This window comes from Schistocerca serialis, chromosome 9 (assembly GCF_023864345.2).
Source record: "Schistocerca serialis cubense isolate TAMUIC-IGC-003099 chromosome 9, iqSchSeri2.2, whole genome shotgun sequence".
NCBI lineage: Eukaryota > Metazoa > Arthropoda > Insecta > Orthoptera > Acrididae > Schistocerca > Schistocerca serialis.
Window position 1 is genome coordinate 279,165,364 of NC_064646.1, and position 21,773 is coordinate 279,187,136.

The 21,773-nt window shown below is 40.3% G+C and overlaps 1 protein-coding gene across 1 annotated transcript in view; it reads right to left on the minus strand.

Moving 5' to 3' along the window:
* LOC126419539 (dynein axonemal intermediate chain 7-like) overlaps positions 1-21,773 on the minus strand; it is a 770,648-nt gene that overhangs the window by 743,047 nt on the left and 5,828 nt on the right. The window lies entirely within an intron of this gene.

Sequence of the window (21,773 nt, forward strand, 5' to 3'; positions counted from 1 at the left end):
TTGACTTGTGTGCTGAGTATAGAGAACTTCCTGAATTAGAGTTAGGAGGGGCTAAAGATTCTGGGATGCACATTTTTGTTAAAGATAGTTCAAGACTATGATTTTATTGTGCTAGGCCTCTCTACCACACTATAGCTGAGCAGGTTGCTCCAGAACTGCACCAATGGAAAGACAATGGGTTGAAACATCCATTTTTGCATATCAGTGAGCATCCCCCTTGGTTGTACTTAAGAAGCCATCAGCAGATATACATCCATGTGCCGATTTCAAAGACACAGTACACCCACAAACTGCTGTGAATTCAGTTCCTTTCACATGACAGCAGAAATTAATGGATGGATTGGGACAGAGTAGATTCTTTTCCATGATCAGTTTATGTGATTCATACTTACAGTTACTGCCACCAAAAGCAATATCTTATGATCAACACTCTCTTGGGATTGTTCCATTTTCAAAGACTACCTTTTGGAAGAGGTTCTGCTCCTTCTATGTTTCAATGTTTCCTGTAAAAATTTACAGCAGAAATCCCTTCACATCCAAACTACCTGTATGATATGGTTGTTGCAGGTTGTATGCCTGCTGAAAATCTGGTAAATTTAGAATGTTTGTTTAATGCACTTGTTGCTGGTGGCTTTAAATATAACAAGAAAAAGTGCTTCTTTTTCCACAAAAAAACTTGAATATTTATGACATGTCATAAATGTACAGGGTATTCATCCTGCTCATTTGCACTTGTCAGCAATTAAAGATTTGGTGGTACCAAATAGCATCAAGAAGCTACAGGCCATCATGGGGAACTTACTGCATTAAGTTTATTGAAAATGCTGTGCAAATTGCTGCTCCACCAAACCAGCTGCGCCGGAAGGGTATTTCCTTTGTGTGGACCCAAGAACGTTCAGATGCAATTTAGCTGTTAAAGGATGCACTGTTAAGTCATCATCACCTGATTCATTTTGATCCACATAACCGTGTTGACTTAGCTGTGGATGCAGCTTTTTATGGTATTGGAGCTGTGCTCTTCCGTCAAACTGGTTCATCTGATAGGCCCATTGCTTTTGCCTCAAAAACTCTCAACAAAGTACAGCACAATTATAGTCAACTTCAAAAAGACGTACTTGCCATTATCTATGGCATTACCAAGATCCATCAGTATTTGTACAATCAGAAATTATACTTGAACACAGATCAACAGCCTTTTTTAACAGCTTTGTTCAATTCTTCCAGTCCTGTCCCACTGCAGACAGTGCAAAAATTACAACACTGGGCTCTGCCGTTGGCTAATTATCCATGTAAGTTGTTGTACAGGTCCACTGAATAACATTTGAATGCAGATTTGTTGTCTTGGTTACCAGCCGATACTGACAAAGCATTTGATGCATCTGAGAAATCATGTTATCAAGCTGATACTCAAGACTCTGAAATTCTTCAAAATTTTCCTCCTGACTTTTGGTGTGTTACTGGAGCAACTGCCTTTGATCCAGCTCTTTGGGTAGTTTTGCAGCATGTGCATCACAGGTGGCTCCGATGTTTGACAGAAATTCCCAACCCAGCAGCACCTCACTACTTTTTGCATCATCATGTGCTATCCACATGATCAGGTGTGATCAGGTGTTCTGCTGCTGCATTCAGAGAAATGATGATGCCAGCTCGCCATTCATTATTCCATCCACAGGGAAGTTTTGTCATTTTTGCACCAAAATCACTAGGACTTAGTTTGCACAAAGCAGCTCACTTGACTTTATTGTTCTTGACAGAGGATGGAAGAAAAATTTCAGCAAATGACTTCTCATTGGAATGTTTGTGTGGAGATTCAGTCCGCTCTACCACACTGATTTTTTTTTTTCAGTGTGCATATCTGTCTGGACTGCAGCAATGCATACATAGTGATTTTGTGGGTCCATTTTGGGACACGCAATGGTTCGTCATTGATGGCCGACAGATACAGTAAATTTCCTTGTGTAGTCCCCATGACATCCATCATTACTGCCAAAACTGTATCGGCTTTGGTTTCTATTTTTTGTCTTGAAGGTTTCCTGAGGTTGTTGTTTCTGACAATGGCCCACAGTTCACGGCAGCCGAGTTTCAGCAATTTTGTGCTGACAATAGCATACACCACGTCCCTACTGCTCCTTTTTGCCCTCAGTGTAATGGTGAAGCTGGATGGTTTGTTGAATCATTTAAAAGTAACATGGAGAAACTCCATCCCTCTCATGCATGAGAGCAACATTTAAAGATTTTTCTTCCTTCCTATCAATCCTTGCTAGATGACGAGAAATCACCAGCAAAATTGTTACACAGTCATCATCATTGTATCCTGTTGCATCTTCTGCAGCTGCCACAAAAATAGTTCATTCCACAGGTTAAGACAAGGTTTCAGCCACAGGACAAAGTTTTCTTTAAAGTTTATGTCACTGGGAGCACAGTGTCATCACAGAACTTTTGGCTAATCCACATTATGTCATGCAAAGTTCCTCTGGGCTGCACAGGTGTTACCAGAACTAGCTGCAGCACTCCTATGTTAGTGAATCTACTGCAGAAGTTTTGCGCATTTGCCCTCAACACCCTGCAGTTTGGCAGAAGGACTAGGGTGGGGTGGGTAGTGGGTAGAGGGATAGAGAGAGGTGGGAGGCAGGAATAAGGATTGGGGATGGGTCGCTAGTGACTCAAAAGGAGGTAGTGGGTTTGCTGGCTGGTAATATGGGACGGAGGGGTGGTACAGGCATGAGCTAGTGATGCACAGATGTCACAGCTCATGGGAGTGGTGCACTATGAAGGTGATTTGGAGACATCATTTGTAATGGGTTATAGGACAGAGCTAGTGGAAACTACTGTGTGGAGGGCGTGGAGACAGTGGCTTAATTGAGATTGAAGAGAGGAGGGTTAAGGGAGTGATGGATGTGTTGCAAGTCTAATTCTCATCTGCATAGTTCAGGAACTTTGGTGGTGGGAGGAAGGATCCTGATGGTCTTGAGTTGTGAAGCAGTTATTGAAATTGAGCATATTTAGCTCTGCTGCATGTTATGCCATCAGGTATTGAATTTTATTCTTGGTCACAGTTCACTAGTGGCTGTTCACTCTGGTGGACAGCTAGTTGGTTGTCATACCAGTAAAAAGCTGTGCAGTGACTGCAGCAGGGTTGGCATATGACATGGCTGCTTTCATGGCCCTGCCTCTAATGGAGGATGATAAGCCCGTGGGGACTGGGGTAGGAAGTGCAGGGTAGCTGAATGAGGCAGGTCTCGCACCTGAGACTTGCACAGGTATATGATCCCTGTGGCAGGGGCTGGGGGTGAGAGTGACATAAGGATGGACTAGGAAGCTGGGTAGGATGTGAGCACAAATGAACACCACTTCAGGAAGGGTGAAAAGGATCTTGGGTAGGTTGTCCATCATTTCAGGGCACGATGATAGAGAATCTAACCCCTGGCAGAGGGTAAAGTTCAGTTCTTCCAGTTGAGGGTGATACTGGATGATGAGAGATGTGCTCCTTCAAAGCTGGTTCTTGGGGATGGTATGAGGATTACATGTGTGTGTGTGAGAGAGTATGGTATGGGACATCTGTTTGTAGACTATGTTTGGGGGAAGAGGAGTAATGCTGGTCTGCAAATTCCTTCTTTCCAACAAAATCCTCAATCTCACAGAAGATTCAGTCCCATCCAAATGCCTCATCTTTATCCCAACACCCAAGTTTTATCTTGGTAGACTTTTTAATGACCTGCTCTTCTTCTCCTGATCCCTACAGTTTAAACACTTCTTTGCCACCAGTCCCTCCAATCAAGGCCAACCTAATACCAACATTTAGCCTTGCCTCTCCCAGTTCATACCACCATCTAACACAAGAAAGGAAAGCCATACAAAAACTCAAAACACATTCTAACCTAGAGACATATCCTCCCTACAGGCAATGATTCACAATGATTACCTGACAGAAGGTTTCCACCAACTACCTGTCTTGTCCACCTACAAGTTCTGCCATCGTCCTCCCATTCCTGAAGTCCAACATAACCTTCAATCCCTACTGAAATCCTTAAGGGCAGTTAAAACAGAAAAACATTTTTTCACATTTTTGGATTTTTATCTCATTATAAAATTTGCAATTTTCCAAATAAAATGATATATACATATAACTTATAAACTCACATTGGAAGTATTTTATTTCATTTTTTTAAATATAATCTACACCAGATTTTAATTTTAAAATTTTTATGTGCATTACTTCAAGATCTAATAAAACTGGTAATTTTTTATATAGAAGGCTGTGGATTGCTGTGTTATAAATGTTAAATTACGTGTTTGTATTGGTAGCACTGGCAAAAACAGTACTTTATTGTTTCATAGTATAAACACACGTTGTATGTTGAAGTGTTAATGTTTTTCTGTGGAAAAGTGATGAATAGATTGGTTGGTTGGTTGGTTGGTTGGTTGCTTTAGGGTATAAAGGGACCAAACTAGAGCATCATCAGCCCTTTTTCCTGATGCAAGCAAGGCTCAAAGCGCAAAAACACCCAACATTACAACTAAAAAGATACGGTTGAAGATGATGAGGAGATGTTGCTTGTAGTCGTATGAGAGATGTTTGATCATCTGACTGTGGATTCAATCCAATCTGACTCAGGAGCTGTGTCAGGACAATGTGCAAGGATGCTGAGGAGCTCCCACTCTGTAAATGGAGTATTATAGGGTTCACTGTGACGTTCAGTGAATGAGAGGGCTTTCCTTTCCATCCGCCGTTTGAGGGTGCGAAATGCTGGTGGATGATTCTCTGACACGGAGGCTCAAACATAGTGCTCAGCAAAGGGTTAGGCAACTGCACTTGCATCAGCAGATAACATGTCATTGATGTTAATGCCAGTAACACCTGTCGGGACCTGGTACCCACAAACACGTCTGATCTTTGTCCAGACTTGGGAAGGTGACATATGGCACCCAATGGTCGAGATGTACCTCTCCAAACACGCCTGTTTCCATCTTTTTACAAGCTGGTGAATTCGGGCATGGAGACATTTAGAAGCTATTAGATGCTCTAGGCAAGGGTGCTGCTTATGTTGCTGTAGAGCTCGCCGAAGCTCTTTAATGGCCTCAGTGATTTCCGCCTACCACCATGGTACTGACTTTCACCGGGAACACCCTAAAGAACAAGGAATCGTGTTTTCTGCAACAGAAATGATCGTTCTAGTGACCTGCTCAACTACCACATCGATGGTACCATGTGGGGGAGATTCAGCAGTGACAGCAGAGGTGAAAGCTTCCCAGTCTGCCTTGTTTAAAGCCCACCTGGATAGGCGTCCATGGGCATGATGCTGGGGGAGTGATAGAAAGATGGGGAAGTGGTCATTATCACACAGGTAGTCATGTGCTCACCAGTGGATAGACAGGACAAGGCCAGGACTGCAAACTGAGAGATCAATAGTAGAATATGTGCCATGTGGCACACTGAAATATGTGAGGGCACCTGTATTTAAGAGGCAGAGGTCAAGTTGTGACAGTAAATTTTCGACCTTCTACCTCGGCCATTAAGCATGGCGCCACCCCACAAAGGATTGTGGGCATTAAAATGTCCCAAAAGTAGGAAAGGTTTAGGGAGTTGATCAATCAGTGCAGCGAATGTGTTCAGTGGTACTGCACCATCTGGAGGAAGATATACTTTGCAGACAGTTATTTCCTGTGTCGTCCTTATCCTGACAGCCACAGCTTCAAGAGGGGTTTGAAGGGTCACAGGTTTACTGCATTCTGAGTTAAGGACATAGACACAAACTCCACCTGACACTCTATTATAATTGCTACAGCTCTTGTAATATCCCCTATAGCAGTGAAGGGCAGGGGTCCACATTGCTGGGAACCAGATTTCCTGGAAGGCAGTGCAGAAAGCAGGTGTAAAGCTTAACAACTGCCATAGCTCAGCCAGGTGGTGGAAAAAATCACAGCAATTCCACTGGAGGATGATGTTATCATGAGGCTGGGAAGCTATGAAGCATGCAAGGAGGCAGGTTACACGTGAGGGTCACCTGCTGCCACCGATTGAGTATTTGTATCCAATCCTACTGTGGATGAGGCATCAGTGAGATTGCAGGTGCTCAGGGGATGCTGAGATCTCGACCTCATTAGCAGGTGCATAATTGGTATGGAGAGACGGTGGGGCCACTGGAGGGTCCTTTTTCTTAACAGACTTCTTTGTTTGCTTGCCCTCTCGCTTCTCTTTAGGGGCTTGCTGGGAGGACTTCTCTAAGTAGCTTTAGGTACGCAGGAAGAGCGTGAAGCTCATTGTTCAGCAGCTTTTGGCTCCTTTAGCCACTGGTGAGTGTCTGCTGTGGCATTAGTGGAAACTGTGGGAGAGAGGGCCCCAGGGGACCCATTTTGCATGAGAGGAGGCTATTGCTCCTCCAGCTGATGGGATGGGACCAATGTCCCCTGTGTTTGGGGGGGGGGGGCTTTTGCTAAAAGTAGGTTCTTTGGGGACAACAAAAGGAGATTTTCCCCCTACCACCAAGGGGGCAGATGTATTCTGGAGACCCCGAGGGTTCACTGTTCATGGTACAGAGTGTGGTACAATTGTACTTGTGATTGCGATGGTAATGTATCTGCAGTGTATGTGGATGTCAACTGAATGGGGTGCAATCGTTCAAATTTATGTTTAGTCTCTTCATAAGTCAACTGGTCCAGAGTCTTGTACTCCTTGATTTTCCACTCCTTTTGGAGCACTGTGCACTCTGGTGAGCAGGGGAAGCGCTGCTCTCCGCAGTTTATACAAATGAGAGGAGGCATACAGGGAGTATCTGGATGCAGTGGACATCTGCAGTCAACATGTGGCACTGGAAGTGCAGTGGGAAGACATTTGGCTGAATTTCCAGCACTTAAAGCACCACATAGGGTAAGTGATGTATGGTTTAACATCACATCAATAAACCATCACCTTGACCTTTTCAAGCAATGAACCCCTATTGTTCTTGGGTCCCCTGTAAATGTGTGGGATGAAATGAACACCCTGCCATTCTAGATTGGCATGGAGCTCATCATCAGACTGCAAGAGGAGGTCACAATGGAAAATAATCCCCTGGACCATGTTGAAGCTTTTATGGGGAGTGAGAGAAACATAAATATCACCCAGCCAGTCACAAGCGAGTAACACCCGTGATTGGGTTGGGGATGCTGTCTGAATCAAGACTGCACTGCTTTTCATCTTGGACAGTGCTGCTTCTCCAAATTTATCCTCAAAATGTTCAACAAAAAATTGAGGCTTCATAGGTAGAAAGGAGTCCCCATCCATTCTGCTACAGACTAGATACCGAGGTGAATATGGCTCTCTTCTATCTGTAGCCCTACATTGTGTAGCGGGAGGGAAACAATTTAGGTTCATATCTGTCAGCATTGTACTCAATCTTGCCCTTCTAAGAGACTGCTGGCACCATGCGGTCACCAACAGGAGATGACTCAGTCCACTTCATTGTGGGTCATCTGCCCTGATGCCACCCACTCCGATCAGGGGCTCTCCTCACAGGCGCCACCCAGCCACAGCAAAGGCCACCTGGCATGATGGCCATTGCCGGGAATCATAATGCCCCAGGAAGACAGGCATCTACTCCTTGGCATATGTGGGGAGTTTACAGCTCAGACATCAGCAGTGTGATCTCTGTCAGGGGGCTACCATCAAATGGGTACATGACAACCCCAGCACAAAGGACTGGCCACCGTGCTGGATATTGGGTGCAGAGAAATCCAGTACTTTCATGGGGGTGAAGGAGGACAGGAGACAATGGAATAAGATAGCATATCCTGGAAAGTGTCCTCACCCAAATAGTTGAATTGCAAGTAGAGATGCAAAGCCATGACAAGAGGTTCAGGAGATCGAATCTAAGGGCACTATGGATAACTCAAGCACCACATAAGGCATCCTTCCCATATGGCCCACACTTCTGTAGAATTTGGAAAGTGGCAGGTTAAATCATAAAATGAGACCTGAACTTACAGGGCCAGAAAGTGTGATACTCCTGTTAGTCGCCTCTTATGACAGGCAGGAATACCTTGAGCCAATTCTAACCCCCGGATCCACAGGTGGTGTCCAGATTGGTAAACTCTCAAAAAGTAAAGTATGATGCTAAAGTGAAGTGCTTTTAAGAAACGTGGGTTTCATGGTAATAGATTTTCAAGTAATACAAGAAGACTGGCTGAACTTCCAGAATGCGAGAAAAATTGCTAGCAAAATGATCAGAAATGGCAAGAGAAGAAGATGGAATGAGAAACTTGAAGAAGGAAACACAGCCTTCAAGAAACACAACTCATAAGTCTTTTTCAGAGAAATGAAAAGCAGAATTAAAGGCTCCGAGGCAAAAGAACCCTTCATAATAGGACAAGACATCACAATAAAAATTGGCAAGAAAGAGCGGTGCAAGGAAATAGCTAGGTATTTTAGGGTTTTGCTGAATGCAGAAGCACTGACAATAAAGTAGACACACTTATGCTCTAGGGACAAAACTCAGGGTAGTCTAGACAATGCACCCACCAGGGCAGAAGTAGCAGAGGCAATTAAAAACCTCAAAAACAACGAGGCATCAGGCAATGATGGTATCTGTCCTGAAGAGATCATGTGGGATGGGCCTGAAATAGAAGGAAGTATGTACAACACAATAATGGATATATGGAGAAATAAGAAAATACCCATAGACTGGAAAGAAGCCATTATAATACCACTATACAAGAAAGGGGGCAAGAAAGTATTGGATAACTACAGGGGCATCTCTCTCGTAAACATAAGGTACAAGGTTTTGTCAAGAATCTTACTGAACAGAGTGGAAGAACAACTGGAGCCAACAATAGGAAAGTACCAGAGTAGCTTTAGAAAAGGTGGGAACTGTATAGAACAGATATTTGCAATAAAAAGGATAATAGAACACAGACACAGGAAAAGAAAAAAGATAATAGTGACATTCAGTTGACAGAAGATAGAGGACTGGATGCTACATTACATGCAGTAAGTGACACTACTGCCAGAATCAGGCATTACAGTAAACTGTCAGTAAATGGTAGATGCTGGCCAAGGAGAATCCAAAGATCCTACAGCTGAGCTCTTAAATCAAATTAAACATTTGATGAATACCATAGCTAGTTCAGCCGCAGAACAGTTTCACATTTCTGCTATTCAAATGATTATGTATGCTATGCAAGCAAATATTTCAACAACAGTTGAAAATTTAGCTTCAGAACAGTCCAACATGTCTGCTACTCAGACAAAACTGTTTGCTGAGCAAGTGAATATGTCAGCAGTGCAGGCGGCTGTTTCTACAAATGTAGAAACCATAGCTGTGGAACAGGCAAATATAGTGGCTAAAGTAACAAATCCGACCACCACTGTGAGTAATTTAGTTACAGAACAGGCAGAGTTAGCTGCGAAAGTAAGTGCTATAACCAATAAAGTGAATGAACAGCCCACAAGAGAAGATTTTGTCAAAGTATTAGTTGACGTGAGTACTTTGACAAATGAACAGACAGAAATCAGCAAGGAAATAAATAGTATGAAGCAAACCCACAAACAATTTCGAATTGAAATAAACAGTGTAAACAGTGAAATTGAAATCATGCAGGGGAGACAACAAATGGTAGAAATAGAGGTACAAAACCTGGCCTCAACAGTAAATGAATTAGCGCCCGGATGTGAAGGGCAAATGGAACAAAAGTTCCAAGGAAAAAACCAGCAGTTCAATCAACAATTAGATGACTGGGTAGTGGATAAGAAACAGCAGGTGATATTGTCTGTTAATAAAGGTATCAAGGTAGAGAATATAGGGAGTCAAGGCCTACCGTTACCTCACCAAATAGATCAAGAGTTGAAGCAAGTTTGCAAGCAGATACGAACAGAGTTCCAAAGATGGGAAGGAGAAGTTAAACAGAATCTGCAAACATGCACTCAAAGGACAGAAGAACTGCGAGGGAGACCACTACTGAAAAAAGGTTGGTTGGTTGGTTTGGGGAAGGAGACCAGACAGCGTGGTCATCGGTCTCATCGGATTAGGGAAGGATTGGGAAGGAAGTCGGCCGTGCCCTTTCAGAGGAACCATCCCGGCATTTGCCTGGAGTGATTTAGGGAAATCACGGAAAACCTAAATCAGGATGGCTGGACGCGGGATTGAACCGTCGTCCTCCCGAATGCGAGTCCAGTGTCTAACCACTGCGCCACCCCGCTCGGTTACTGAAAAAAGAAACGAAGCCAGCCCAGAGTGGAGATATAAAGGTAGAAATCAGGGTTTGATGTATAATTGTGGGGGTGATGAGCAGTACCCACATACAAACCCAAATTGAACAGATACATGGACGCATGTCACCTATGAGTGATTATACCAGATCTATCATGGAATAGAAAATGTTAAAGCATAGGCAATTCCAAATATTTTTTTTCTGGAAAAGAATACATTAGATCCTGTCATATTTATCAGACGATTCGGAGGAGTGTTACCACAAGCTTGGTCTGATCAACAGAGAATCGAATATGTATCAGGATACATCCAAGCTGATGGTAGTCTGTGGGTGACCAACGTATTAGACAAGTGTCACACCTACGAAAAATTTGAGATATTGGTCAAGAGGCATCCAGGAGAGATTGAAGAAGGAAGTACATAACCCGGAACCCTTCTCTTACCGAAACAGGAACTTACGGAAATACTTCAAAAAATATCTGAATAAAGCAGGACATTAGGATCAACTAATAGATCATGAAAGTGTGATAATGATCATCAAAGCTCAGCTCCTGATGGAGATCAGGGAAAAACTGCTGCATGTTTTAGAAGATAATCTGGAAGAATTCATGTCTGCAGTAGACTCAATCAATTTGCTACAGGAGGAACAAAGAGGAAGAAATAATTATAATAAATCATGTCAATTAGAAAATAGGCAGATAGGTTATAACAGTAATAATGGAAGAATGAATGGAAGACAAATGGATAATTTTCATTGAACCAATACGAATAATGGTTGCAACAATGGAGTAAATTGTATGGAACAGCAGCATAACGGAAGAAATTATGAGCAGAACAGAAACAGACAGAGGCGATTTGAGAGGAGGTACAATCCTGTATATAATGCTGGTAGAAATCAAGAACAAAGCAATCAAAGCATATACGAGGTGAGGCCAAGGCCAGCAAATAATCAAGCCTGGCAAGAACAACCACTGGTAATAGTCGAAGCAATCAATGCTAACAACAACGAACAGGCTAGACCAAGCAATTTAAACTGAATCTGACTGGATTACGCCCCAGAGGTTCAGTCAATAAAAGAGTAATTGGGGGCAAGCAATCACCTGTAAACTGTTTTAGATACTACAAAGGAATGACAATCATTGAGAAGTTAATGGAAGATGTAAATTCTGGGGAACAAGTTTCTAATAAGGTGCCAGTATCAGCAAACCATCCCAAAATAGTAGACATACTTATAAGAGTAATCTTGGATACTGGAGCTTTGATAAATGCAAACTCTAACAATTTATTTAAATGGCTATCCCAGAAGACAGAGTTACCGATGTTGCCAATACGAAACTGTAAGACCATAGGAGCATTAGGTACCCGCTCGCAACTGGTCCGGATACAATATTTGCTAGATGTAAGAATAGGAAATACAGTGATAAGGTGTGTGTTCCTACTAATTCAAAAATTAATAGAAGATTGTATCATCAGATTAGAGACTATGAGGGAGAAGGACTTAAAAATAGACTTCTTGACCGATAAAGTCAGATTTTGTGATAATGGGGAAATGGCACAAGCTGATCTGATCATTGGATGTGTCTTTTGTATAAGTACACGATGAAGCATTGGAAATTACTGTACTGGGCATGGTATTAAGCTCATTAGTAAAGAAAGGAGATAAAAATGCACAGAAGAGGTAAAAGGAAGCAAGATACTTGGGATAGCAGAACAAGTGGAAGCAAAGTCAAAGGAAGGTGATGGATTGGAAAACAAAGAAAATTATCAGTTGATTGACCATTTGGAGAAATATATCTAGGTTTTTGAAGAAAGGCCAGGAATTATTAGGGGATTTACATACCATTTGGAGGTGTTTCCTCGTGAGGCATATTGTAATAAATCATATCCAATTCCATGGAAATTGAAGAAATCAGTAAATGAAGAAATAAATAGGATGATAAACTGGGACCTGATAGAACCATCGATCAGTCCATACTGCAGTCTGCTGTTAGTTGTACCTACACCAGAGGAATGATGTTTCAAAAGGAAGAAAGGAATGAGTGGGTGAACAGTCTACCAAAGGTGTCACATGATAAGCCCTCTTGGGAAGTAAACATTAAGTTGGCTTTAGTGAACATGGCCAAAAAGACCAGAAGGAGAATGGTAAAATATGACAATAAGTCAAAGAAGGTACAAACTTTTGCTGTAAGTGATAGAGTGTTGTTGTGCACTCATCCACAGGCATCTTTATTGAAGAAGAGGAACGAGAAATGGCAACTGTTATTTGTTGGACTATTTGAAATAATAAGGGTTCCACATCCTTGGGCATATTTATTGACCTACCCAGTGAAAGGGGAAAGGTGAAGGGACTCTATCCTCACCATTATATTAAAAAGTACTATGCAAAGTAAAAATTAGAATAAGTCCCATCTCTAATAAAGATTGTATATATTACAGAGATTTTATTTCATTGAATTTTTAGGTGTAGGTAGGTTTTGTTACACACATCAAAAAAAGTTTTGCATCACCCCAGTTCCCAGAACTCCTGAAGATAGACGTTGACTGTGGATACTATATCACAGACACAGTCCCTTTGACAGTTCAGAGATGTCACTAAACCTGCCCAAAGATGTATACAACCATGGATGAGCAGTGCCTATTAAACAGAGTGGGTCCGACAGCCAATCAGTTCCAGTCTTTTGTATAAGTACATGATGAAAGGCCCCCAGGATGCTGTAAAATTAAGATTTATATATTTAGAAAGAAAAAAAAAAGTATGAAACTCCGAGTAACCAGAAGGTTGGCAAAGACATTAATTATGAATGTGCGGTAAGGCGCAGACAAGTGAAAACATTTTCTCATTCAGTTTGTTGTACAGTTTTTTTATTTGAGACAAACACAGTCAGACTCTCGTAGGTAGAAGGACAATGAGGATATGCGATTTTAGATAAAGTACTGCTATCTCAATGTGTTATGTGTGTGATTGAATAATATAATCTTAAAGAACCATATCAAGCATTTTATTTATCAAAGTAAGTGAAGAGGAAAATTACAGGAAGAGGATTTTTGTGATTAAAACAAGCACTGGTGTCCCTGGAGCCCTCTGCCAACTGCAGCTTCAACAAAACTGTAAAGAATTTTAAAACTGTCGACCTGTGTGCCAGGACTTCTGGGCACCGGTCATTAGTAGTGTTTGTTAACAACTGTTATAGTAAGAAATTTCTACGACATTGTTATGAATTATTAAAACTAATTGCCTGTATTTTCTGTTTGCATTAATCATGATGGGGAACAAGTATTACAAAAAGGCAAAAATTCGAAATGTTAGAGAGGGATCTAAATATGAATCTTGGCAACACGTTACAAACATCACTTGGTCACAACACAAACATTAACTAGGGAAGTACAACAGACAGCAACCACAGTAGTACAACTGGAACACTGCTATGGCTGCTACTATCTAACATAAATGTGAAATTTGATGATATGAAACACAATATAAACACAAATTTCAGTAATTTGACACAAGATATGAACATAGCAAAACAGCAGCAAAACACTGTTACACAGGATATGAACATGGTAAAACAGCAACAAAACACTGTTACAAAAGATCTAAATGCAATGAAGCAAGAACAAAAACAAGTATTCAAGGATTTGCAAGACACAGTCTCACAGAAATTTGATGACTTATTCAAAAATTTTCGCACTGAAATTGACAAAAAATTGAATGATATGAAAACACAGGTAAAGCATGAAGTACTTTATGAAGTTAACAGTAACATTATGGAGGTAAAACAGATGGTAGATTCTTTTAATGGCCATCGCAATCTAGTAGAACAATAGATAAATAAAATAACAGACGCAAACACAAACATTGAAGCCACACAAAACCATTTGGTTTCGACAGTAAAAAAGGTAACCACTGTCATTAACAAACTAAATAAAGACTACAAAGGCATACCCATAGCTGTAGAAGAGCTTACTTTAAGGGTAGCAACATTAGAAGTTAACTCAGCATGTGCTAAGAAGGAGAGAGAGAAGATTAATGAAAATCTATGTGATATCATTAGTCAAGCTGATGCAGGTACACTAGATAAGGGTAACACCATTGCAGAGAAGTTAGTAACCAATTGTAAGTTATACACAGATGTAGTAGAAAAGGCCATTCAGAAAAAGAAGATGAAATCGTGAAAAAAGTAAACATTAACCTACAAGCAGCGGAAAATAGGATCTGCAATCTTTTAGAAGAAAATATTACTGAATCTCGAAATAAACAAATAATAATATGCAAAATATGTAATATGTAATAATATGCAAATAATACACAGGCTACAGTGAACAAACCACAACCTGTTGGTATCTATTCACAAATTGTCATGAGTCCCATAGAGGTACCAGTGACAGTTGTAGGTTGCAAAATGTAAACATACCAACAACTCTAATACCTGAATAATTACCGGCCGGAATTACAGGTAACTACAATAACAACATAAATATGATAAAAAATGCAACTAGTCTATCAACTATTTTTTCAGACACAGGTTTGCTGAGGCATCAACAATTTCCTACATTTACTACTGAAGGTAAAAGAATGAATCCCATAGTATTTATTAGTGCTTTTTGTCATGTATTTCCATGCAATTGGATGGAAGCACAGAAAATCAGATTTGTCTTGGGATATACACAAGGCAATGTGCTCTTATGGGCAACTGAAGTGCTTGACCATTGCAGCACTTATACCCAATTTGAACAAGCTTTCCTTGATAAATACTGGTCTGAGGCAATGCAAGAAAAACTCAGACGTGAGGTTTTCAACCCTGCATCATTCAATGGCAAATACAGTAGTCTCCGTGGATACTTTGAAAAATACCTTAACAAGACACACTACTGGACGAACTCAATATCACAGGTAGACGTGCTAAAAATTTTGAGAAGTTGTTTACCATCGCACATTAGAGAAAAATTAGTCACAACATCCGAGCACGACACTGAATATTTTCTGTCATTGCTTGATTCTATTGACTTAATCTATGAGGCAAGACTGGTACCCCATAGAGCAACAGAAAATAAGGCACAACAACAACATAATTATGTAAACCAGTCAGTAAAACGTGATTTAAACACACAGCAAGGTTGGTACACACAACAGCAAAACTACATACCCAGAGGTAATGAGTACAGTAACGGGAACGGTAAAAACAAGCTATTTAAGAGAAATTTCCAAAACAACAGGGGTAATTTCAATGCATGAGCGAATTACAATTCACCATCACAAGGCCCTATGCCAAATATGAATAGAAATAGTCAGCTGCAGCAGTGGCCAATGCACGGCAACAATGCCATGCCTTATGCTGCACCCACAGCCGATCTTTGGGCAGCAAAATAACTGCACAGAAGCTAACAACACAAATTGGCAAAGTACACACACAGTGCAACTCACTGAAATTTCTCGAGGTAATGAACTAAGTCCATTACGCCATTGGAAAACACCAACTGGTCGTAGTTAAGCCCCTGGCTATTGACCTCTCAGGGAGTGGGGGCAAGACAGAACTACAAACATGTTTCATGAGATTTGACAAACGAGATGACATCAAGGATGATTTGCATCAGCATGAGTTAGGTATAGTAGATAAAGTCCAGGAAGAACAAGTACAAGCAATCATTAACGTGAAAATATTTAACATTGACTTACAGTTAATGTTAGATACAGGTTCAACTACCAACCTAATGTCAAATGCATTTTTTTGTGAATTGAAGAAGAGAGGAAAGTTCCCAATATTTCCTGGACAAAACTGCAAGGTGCAAACTGCTACAGGCAGTAAGATTAAATTGGTTAAGCATCAAGCATTTATTTCAGTACAAACTGAACATTTTGCAGTGAAGTGCAACTTTCTTATAATTGACAAACTTTTAGTTAATTGTCTTACTGGCATGAACACGTTTGGAACAAACAAAACACAGATTCACATAGGTAATGGTAAATGCCACTTTTTTTTTTTTTTTTTTTTAATGATCAGATCTTTTCTATTGATTTAAACAAAACACCTGATGATAGTAACAAAACCAAACCAGAGTCAAATGTAGTAGTGCAATATTCTTTTCTAGCTGTATATTTCACAAACAGATTGGATACTGAGCAAGAAATAAACACTGAGGTTAGTTACAAAATGGTAGAACAGAACCTAAGTGAATCGCAGACACTAAATGATATGCAATGACAAGAACTTTCTAATGTGTGCAAAGGTTTTCAGTAACGAGCCAGAAGTAATCAAAGACTGAATATAAATTTGAAATCTATCCGCATGAAACATTTTGTGTAATGTCATCTCCTATTCCATGGGCTAATGAGAGGCAGTAAGGGACAATCATATGATTAAATGGGGAATTATAAAACCTTCATTTTCACCCTATTGCAGTCCTATATTACCAGTAAGTAAACCACACAGTTCAGTAAGTATTAGTTCTTAATGATAGAGGTTATAGTACCAGCATGCATAAGACTAGACAACTTGGATAAACAGCTTCTTAAGTTTTACAATAAAAAATTCTTCAATATACTTCATCTCAAGATGTCCTACTGGCAAATAAAGCACCATGAAGAAAGTTGAAAATATACAGCATTTGTTTGTGGTGGCAGGAGTTATGAACTCTGTGTTCTACCTTTTGGACTGAAGATTAGAACACATCAGGCTGATTGAACAGGTACTTCAACAACTTGCATATTACGGAGTAACAGCCAATTTCAAAAAGTCTAGTTTTGGTAAGGAGCAGGTCAAATTTTTAGGACATGTTGTGTCAGAACAAGGTGTATTACCTGATCCGAAAAAAATTTGATGCCATATGCAACTGACCAGTTCCGAGGAATAAAAACAACTAAAACCCTTTGTAGGACTAGCACCTTTTTTTTGTAAATTCGTACCACAGCAACTGATGAACGGTGATGCATTGCTCAACTTGTTATGAAAAAAATAGGCCTTGGTTATGGGACGATAAGTGTCAGGAGGACTTTATAACATTAAGCAGGCATTAGTAAAAGCAAATATTCTTAGCCACCCTGATATGTCCAACAATTTTTGTCTTTGCACAGATGCCATCTCAGGTGCTCGGGGGATAAGAAAGTAAAGAAGTACCCAAGGTCATCAGTTTTGCTAGTCACACATTATCAGAAGCAGAAAGATCTTACTCTGTGTCAGAATTGGAGAGTTTAGCTGTAATATGAGAATACCATGGTTTACTGTGAACACCAGTAACTGTCATTCCTTTTAACAGGTAAACTATTGCATCATAGATTAGCTAGGTGGTGTCTATATTTACAAGAATTCAGTTTTGAGATCATTTATATTAAAGGAGTCAAAATGTTATTGCAGGTGCCTTCCCTAGGTTACCACAAGTTTAGAGGAATTTGGTGAATTAACAGAGCAGGATGCAGAAATCAAAATGTTATTAATGCAAGGTACAACACAACAGTCTGATTAGCATACATTTTGTAAGCATATGAAAATTATACAACAGCAACATTGCAGATGGAGTAAATTCATGCAAAACCTTACGCAAGATGAAGGTGGAAAGGTAAGTAAATGGTATCAGAAGTACAAGGGCATTTTGTTTCATAGGAAACATGAAAAATCTGATCAATGGTGTGTAGGTATTCCTAAAGATTATACCAACAAATTTAAAAGACACACACATGAAATACAGGGACATTATGGAGCAGGCAAATGTACTGAAAAAATTGCACACTTTGTTATTTTCCAAATCTGAGAAGATGAGTCCTACAGATATTAAGAAATATGCAATATGTCATAAATCAAAACAGTCCAATGTTTCAGAATATACTGAGCTACAGCCAATACCCACAAAAAGCCCCCTAGATGTAGTATCCTTGGACATAGCTAGTCCATATCCAAGAAGTAAAGGAGGCGTAAGATATGTAGTAGCACTATAGGATATTTTCTTGAAACATATCAAATTGTATGCCATTAAAAATGCAACAGCCACAAATATCAGAAAAAGAATTGAGGAAGACTATTTGAGAAGAGTAGGTAAACCAAAGGTACTACTAACTGATAAGGCTTCATATTTCATTGGGCGGAAGTGGAAACAATTTATGACCTCAAGGGGCATAATGCTTTTTTCACTCAGAACCAAGCCCAGTTTAACAAGTGTGTAAAGAATTTAACCAGTTTATTAGGACATATGCCCCTCAGAAACATACCCAATGGGTAGAATATGTAACTCCTTTCATGCAAGTTGTCAATAAACTTCCACATTCTTCGACAGGTTTCATACCTAATGAATTGATGTTCCAGACAAAGCAAATGAATGAGTGGGAGTCGCCCATACCAAACGTATCCACTACATAAATGACACTATAAGATAAAACCAAACAAGCTGTAGTTACTCTAGAAAACAGGGCCAAGTATAGAAGGAAAATTTATAACAAGAAACTGAAATGTGTTACACAGTTTTTTGTAGGGCAATGATTCCTCTTACAGACTCGCCCTAAATTGACAAAATTTGGCAAACTGAATAAGAAGTGGCAATTACTCTATTTCCCTCCGCCACACACCGTTGGGTGGCTTGCGGAGTATCAATGTAGATGTAGATGTAATTTCCAAAATACCATATCCTGGGATGTACACATTAGCCTATGAGAAAACAGGAAGAGACAAGGGTCTCTACCCTCACAAAGATATAAAAGCCTTTATAGAAAGATGAAGAGTGGTAACATTTTTTTTTAGAAGATAATTGTACATAGTGTACATAATTCTAAGTGTAATTTTTCTTCTAGAGTGTATGTTAAGATAAAGTAATGTGTATAGACATAAGTGATTCTTTTGATTTGTACACATAGGCACAAAAATTATCAGCAATGAGAAGTAACACACTGCTTCCATCGGAGCAAAAGTATAAATGAAATTAGCTTATGTTTCAGCTGTTGTGTACTCAACAATAGCTGTCGTGTACTCAACAACACACATTGACATTAATAGCAGGATAGGAGATATTAACCTGTGCACATACACGACAGACTGGCTGTAGGCGCAGCCAAAATAGGAATGCAATATGTACCTAACTTAAATACAAAGTAAACAGAAATACTACATAAATACATCTACTGTCTAAGAACTCAGGAACCTATGATGTACGTACATGTTGTTTTAGTCCTATTTCCAATGTTTTTCTCCCTCCGCTACCTAAGAAAGAAATAAGCTCCTATAAATGATAAAATCCTATCTATAAAGTGAAGCAAAAATGTACCATATGCTCATATTGTGTCATAAAAGTGTGATATGTAATTAATGTGAACGAAGATAAGTTGAAACTAACAAACAAACTGTAGTAACAGAACCCAGTTAACGAAAATTTTTATGACATTTTATGTGATATGTGTGTTCATAATATAACCAATGGATGGAATGTCAGCCACAGGCATAAGCTATAATGTTATGTATATTGTTGTAACTCAATACTTGTATGAATTTTCATTGGAAACCAAACTCTATATGAAGAAATGAACTTCAAAGACAAGTAATTTATACAATGTTTTGGATGGCTATATGTGTCTTTCAACAACTGCACGGTCAAGTATGGTGACATAGATACATGTGTGCAATGAAATAACTTATGAATATCGTTGGTCACAGTGCTTGATACATGGACAAGTGAACTATAGTTGTTTGAGCAGGTATTCACCTTATCGATGGATGCTGTTGGTCAGGGTTCTCTCTGTTGAAAATGCGAGTATGACAGGTATTAATGACAACCAGGCCGTAAAAATAGAGATCTTCTGGCACAACACTGGATTTTGAACAATAAGCACACACTCACTGCACCCAGAATGAAGACAAACACCACAGAAACTCTTCGATACGTCGCACTCTGGTGGAAGAGTGACACTCAATGTGACATCAACACCAAGAAAACAAGTGCACACACAGGCAACGGTAGCATATAGCATGTTGACCATTGGCAACTCGTTCTTGCCACCAAATCAGCCAGTGCGAAACCCTGTTGTACAGTTTTTTTGTTTGAGACAGACACAGTCAGACTCTCTCGTAGGTAGAAGGACAATGAGGATGTGCAATTTTAGAGATGAAGTATTGCGATCTCGATGTATTATATGTGTGAGTGAATAATACAATGTATAAGAACCATATCAAGCATTTTATTTATTGAAGTAAGTGAAGAGGAAAATTATAGGACAAGGATTTTCATGATTACAACCCGTGCCGGTGCCCTGGAGTCCTCCACCACCTGCAGCCTCAACAAAAATGTAAGAAAGTCCGATGACCTATTAGTTCAACCATGCCTAGATGGCCAGGAAGGGCTCTCAACAAGGGAAGTGTCCAGGCCTCTTGGAGTGAACTAAAGTGATGTTGTTTGGACATGGACAAGATACAGAGAGAGAGGAACTGTCGATGACATGCCTCGCTCAGGCCACCTAAGGGCTACCACTGCAGTGGATGACCGCTACCTACGGATTATGGCTCGGAGGAACCCTGACAGCAATGCCACTATCTTGAATAATGCTTTTCGTGCAGCCACAGGACATCGTCTTATGACTGAAACTGTGCGCAATAGGCAGCATGACGCGCAACTTCACTCCCAACGTCCACAGTGAGGTCCACCTTTGCAACTATGGCACCATGCAGTACACTACAGATGGGCCCAACAACATGCTGAATGGACTGCTCAGGATTGGCATCATGTTCTCTTCACCAATGAGTGTCACATATGCCTTTAACCAGACAATCGTTGGAGACGTGTTTGGAAGCAACCCGGTCAGGCTGAATGCCTTAGACACACTGTCCAGCAAGTGCAGTAAGATGGAGGTTCCCCGCTGTTTTGGGGTGGCATTATGTGGGGCTGACGTATGCAGTGGTCATGGAAGATACTTTAACAGCTGTAACATACATGAATGCCATCCTCCGACCGATGGTGTAACCATATTGGCAGCATATTGGCAAGGCATTCATCTTCATGGATGACAATTCACGCTCCCATCATGCACGTCTTGTGAGTGACTTACTTCAGGATAATGACATCACTCGACTAGAGTGGCCAGAATGTTCTCCAGACATGAATCCTATCAAACATGCCTGGGATGGATTGAAAAGGGCTATTTATGGATGGCATGACCCACCAAACACTCTGAGGGCTCTACGCTGATTGCTGTTGAGGAGTGAGACAATCTGGACCAACAGTGCCTTGATGAACTTGTGGATAGTCTGCCACGATGAATACAGGCATGCATCAATGCAAGAGGATGTGCTACTAGGTATTAGAGGTACTGGTGTGTACAACAATCTGGACCACAGCCTCTGAAGGTCTCACTGTATGGCGGTACAACATGCAATGTGTGGTTTTCATGAGCAATTAAAAGGACAGAAGTGATGTTTATGTTGATCTCTATTCCAATTTTCTGTACAGGTACCAGAATTCTCGGAACCAAGGTGATGCAAAACTTTTTTTGATATGTGTATATATGTAAGCGTAATTATGTTTTTTCTCAGCAGAAAAACAGAAGGAGAGCTGATGCTGATTGTATACTTTTACATGTACGTGATTAACTTTTGTGTTTATTTCCAGAATGAATTTTAATTT